This window comes from Petaurus breviceps, unplaced genomic scaffold, assembly GCF_028583685.1.
Source record: "Petaurus breviceps papuanus isolate PSGF00001 unplaced genomic scaffold, PetGlider_PUasm1.0 91133, whole genome shotgun sequence".
NCBI lineage: Eukaryota > Metazoa > Chordata > Mammalia > Diprotodontia > Petauridae > Petaurus > Petaurus breviceps.
The window spans coordinates 2,398,312-2,403,308 of record NW_027187419.1 but is presented as its reverse complement, the minus strand read 5'-3'; the positions used below and the strand labels follow the sequence as shown (position 1 = coordinate 2,403,308).

At 43.9% G+C, this 4,997-nt stretch overlaps 1 long non-coding RNA gene across 1 annotated transcript in view; it reads left to right on the top strand.

Moving 5' to 3' along the window:
- LOC138155092 (uncharacterized) overlaps positions 1-2,420 on the top strand; it is an 18,185-nt gene extending 15,765 nt beyond the window's left edge. Inside the window, exon 2 of the long non-coding RNA XR_011166759.1 lies at positions 2,173-2,420. This is a non-coding gene — a long non-coding RNA (uncharacterized lncRNA). The remainder of the gene's footprint in view (positions 1-2,172) is intronic.
- The last annotated feature ends 2,577 nt before the right edge of the window (positions 2,421-4,997 follow it).

Here is a 4,997-nt window from a genome sequence, read left to right as displayed (position 1 = left end):
TCACCAGTGGACAGTATTCACTCTCTGTCTGCAGGACAGTCTCAGGGCTTCTTAGCGAACAGCCAGGTTCCAGGACTTCTTCAACAAAAGGACTGACTTTCACCAGTGGACAAATCTGGCAAAACAACATCAAAACAGACAGACAAAGTACCAGCAAAACAGCCATGTCTCCTCAGTCCTTGGCAGCTCAGGGGGCAGGTCTCAAAAGTCCAGGGCAATTCAAAGCGGCCACCAGCAATTCTCTTAGTCTCTCTCTCTCTCCACGAGGTGCTGCTTCCAAAAAGATCTTCCGCCTCTCTCTTGTCTCTCCAAATCTACGTCGCCAGCTCCTCCCAGTTCAGGACTTTCTTTTCACACCAAGTCCATCCCACAGGTGGGATTAACAAGCTCTGGGTTTTAACACAATCAATTTGAAAACCAAGCCAATACAGGGGGAATCTTTAAATGCCATTACTATCACACCAATCCAACTCTTTATGTTATAGAGGAAGAAACTTAGGCCCAGACAGTTGAAGTGACCTACCCAAAGTCAAGCACAGTCAGGTAATCAGCAATAGCAGGTCAAGAATTCAGACCCAGATGCTGTGATTTCCAAACTAAGGGAGTGGGCTCTTGCCTCCCATTTTCTTCTTTCCTTCCTGTGAAAAGCCCTAAAAATGTCCACATTCTTATGTGTTGGGGATCCTCTCATCATCAGCTAGACTTTCACTGAGTAGATGGCAAGTTGGGTCAAACAATTTTCAAATATTCTTTCTTGAGCCAAGGAGAAACTCACCCTCCCCAGTCCTCTGGGAGAAAACACAGGACAAGGGTCGTTCCTTTAAAGAGGTAGAGTGGGCAATTAATTACCCATGTAGCACTATTTGGGAGGCCCTGTGGCTCAGATGACCTCTTCCTTTCCCTGGGGCTGCCAACAATGCCTGAAAAGTTCATCTTAGTGGTTCTTTTGATTTCAGATCATTTAATGTTCTCAGGGAGGGATTTTACCAAGTCATTATTGGCCATTAACACCTCGATATAAATTAGTTTATTATATTTGCCTCACTGGAGGAAATGTGAGAAATAATAGGTAAATTATGGGAGAGAGAGAGAGAGAGAGAGAGAGAGAGAGAGAGAGAGAGAGAGAGAGAGAGAGAGAGAGAGAGAGAGAGAGAGGTCAGTGATTCAGGAAAATTCTACAGCATGGAATACAAGTTCATTGATTTGGAACTAGAAGAAACCTTAATGGTCATCTGGAGGACCACCTGGTATAGTGGAAAGAACATTAGATTTGGAATCAGGGAACCTGGGTTTAGATTTTAACTCTGCTACTTATTACCTTTGGGGCCTTGGGCAAGTCTCTTGGCATCTCTAGGCTTAAAATTCTACATCAAATGAAAGGGGTTGGGCTAAAGGACCTCCATGACTCCATGCAGCTCTGAATCTATTATTCCTCTCCTCTACTTCCTAACCCATTTCACAGAAGAGAAACATGAGATTCAGAGATGTGATCATAGGAAAGGTCTGGTTGGTTCCACAGCAGGAAATTTTAGGTAGCTAGAATCAACCTGGATGTGTTTTGCATGCTGGTGGATAGATGGCAGGACAAGGCAATAAGTGTTTTTAAGTGTTTATTACGTGCTAGGCACTATGTTAAGGAGTGGGGACACAGATACAATAAAAAAAAAAGATTTTCCCTGCTCTCAAGGAGCATACAGTCTAATGGGAGAAAACAACACAAAATTAACTGGAAATCTGGAGTGTGCAGAGGGGAAGGTAACAGCAAAAAGTTATGATGTTCAGCAAAAGTCAGAAGCATAGCCAGCAAGGGAATGAAGGTTGGCTTGCATGGGCCCCTCCATAAAATGGAGACCCCAGAAGGAGCTCATCAGTGGGAGAAGGGGACCAGTATAGTATAATGATATTCCAGGGTGACCCTGAGGATGAAGCAAGATGTTGATGTCTGGACTAAGTCAAAAGCACAGGGAGGAGAGGAATGGATAGAAGGATGGAAGTCTCTGTGAATTGTAGATACGAGAGCACTGAATACAAATTTTTTAAAAACACATTTTACCAAGGGCTAGTGCCATTCAGGGCATTTCTCCAAATTGAAGCAAAACAACAAAAAAAAGTTCTTATAAAGTATTTTGAGTCATTAAAACATTTTTGGTTTTGTTTTGTTTTCCCCTCCAGAATGAAACTTCATCCTTGATGATTGCTCAACACAGTCAAGCTGGTGGCTGGGCAAGAAGCCACGAAGAGTAACCAGTCCTCTTCCTCTGCCCAGTTGTCAGAAAAGCAAGATGGAAAGAACCTGTATCTGAACCCTTCAAGTAGCTTCATTCATTGTTCATCAGCTAACTGCTCTCAGGGATTTGATTCTTCTCCATTTGAGGCTTTATTTTGGTGGCATTGTTTTAAATATAGTCACCCACTCACATTTATATCCTTGGCAAGGTTTTTTTTTTTCCCTCTGAAACAGGAGCAGAAGGAAGGGGGTAGGAGTCGGGGTGGAGGGGAAATATTATACTTCTCCAGGAGAGCAGCTCAAGGGATTTACGGGAGGCTTTGAGAGCCAAGTGAATATTGCTTATTCGAATGTAATCTAATCTGCCACTGGGCCCACACGCAGAGAGGAGGGGGGCATCTAGCTTCAAAGGGGACAGACGGCAAGGGGAGAGGAGGGAGAGAAAAGGTGGCCATTTCCCAGAAGCATGGGCAGCCCTCACTCAAACATAGCAAGATGCTCCAGGGTAAGACAGGCTTGGGGATCACAAGTCATTTGATCAGTGAGAGAAGATACACATGGGATTCCTTCCAGCTGAGGGAGAAAAGCCCCGCACAGGCCAATCCTAGCCCAATATGCTCTTGGAGTTCAGAAATATTTTGACATGCTCAGCAGCTCATGGAGCCAGCCAGGCTGTATGTATAACCTGGCTTACCCCTCTTGAAGCCCATACTTGCCAACTTTCAGATATCAGGAAGGTGAAGATTTCCAAGTAGGGTTCACTGATATTTAAAGCCTAAAAACAACTACCAGGTATTGCATTATATCGTATTCAGCCTTCATCATGCAAGAAAGCTTCTCTGACAACTTGGATGAAGATCAAACATTGCACGGCATTTGGAGGTTGCATACAGATATGCCTATCATTTTTCTCTATGCCCACTCTGGACACTTCCAGCTCCAGGGTAGGGATTGGAGATAGGGGAGAGGGGAGAGTGGATCAGTTGACAGGTACATGTGCAACACCTGGTATAGACTACATACCCAGTGGCCTGGCTTATGAGCATGATGACAATACTGGGCAAAGCAGCTGGGCCATTGTATGGTAGGGGGAGGGGAAGCTTCACTCTGCAGGGGGTTGTGAGGCAAAGTGTTTAGAAGTGATACATCCCCATGCCCCCGTGTAAGCTAAGGGCTACAAGGCGTGGGGAGGGGCTATCTCTCTGAGGGCTGTTGGTGAGAGGGGTAGGACTCTGGGATGAGAAGATAACCCAAATAGGGAGAGAAAGGACAACTTCATGGAGCACTACTGTGGATGGAGAGAGAACAGCTTGCCAACCAATCTTTCTGCTCTTTTCTTTCTTTTTTCAAAAATATCATGAAGACTCTAAGGAATAACCTGCAAAATAATTTTATGAAAACCATGGAAGCACAGTAGACTTAGAAGTTGAGTTGGGACCGGGAGACTACACTGCTATAATCAGAATGAAAAGAGTTGGGTTGGGTCTTAGTTCCTTATAGTCTTTCTAAATCCTGTCTCCCCATGCTCTGGATACACACACACACACACACACACACACACACACACACACACACTCACACACACTCACACATACACACACGCATTACAGTATCACCACAGGATTGGAGAGTCTGGGAACTTTTAACCCAGAGTATACCCAGGTAATCTCTGAACAGGTGTGCTATCTTGGGTCTGTTCCAGATAGATTATATAGCTGACTGATGTCTTTTCTTGGCTGAAACATGGCAAGTGAGGAGGAGGGGCAGAGAATACCTGAACAGGTGAGAGATGATGAGAATCTTGGCAATGAATCTGGAGTCTGGAGGAATCCTGTGTGTTATACAAATGACTGTACACCACTGCAGAGACATTCCAAGCTGGGAGGATTCAAAAGAGCATACACTCATGAGCCCCTCTGGAGGTTACCTTCTCCAATTCCCGGAATGTGTCTTGGTACTGCTGATACTGTCATAAGTGGCTAAGAATTTCTTTTGGTCTTCAACTCTCCAGTGTAGGGGAGTTCATATTCTTTGACAATTGTCTCTGCTAGAGGTGACCAATGACAGAAAGATCGGACTCAGTTCCAACATAAATCCATCCCATTGCAATTTAAGACCATTTCTTTCTATTACCCATATTGCTAACAAATATTTTCTGGGGCCTAGGGTTACAGACTCAGAATTTTAGAAGTTATAGATGCCTTAGAGAGCATCTAAACTGTACATTTTACAGATGAGGAAATAGACCCACAAAGGTTGTGACTTGTCTAATGTTGCACAGATAGTTGAACCTGGAACCCAGAGCTTTTCCCTCTGAGTCCTATATTTTACCTGCTACAGTACATTTCCTCTCAAGTCTTTACCTTCTTAGCTTGGAGGAAAGATTGTTCCTTACTCCTGGCCTCATTTTATCAAAAGATAAAATTTACATGGCTTCTTCCTTTACTTATCACTATTTCATTCCTTGGATAGATTGGGATACCACTGTCCTATGTTGGGGACACATATCATCAAAGACGATGTGTCCAAAAGTGTGGTGTTGAGAAGTACCTTCTATTCATCTATTTTCTCAGAATCACACTGCCCCCTCTACCCCCAATCCCAATCTATGCTGGACTGGATAAGCATATTTCTAATGGGTTCAGAATTCGAGGCAAATTGTACTGTGAGCTCTCCTGTCTGACATTTATATCCAGATGAAATAAAAAGTAAAATCAAGGACAGTGTGTGTGTGTGTGTGTGTGTGTGTGTGTGTGTGTGTGTGTGTGTG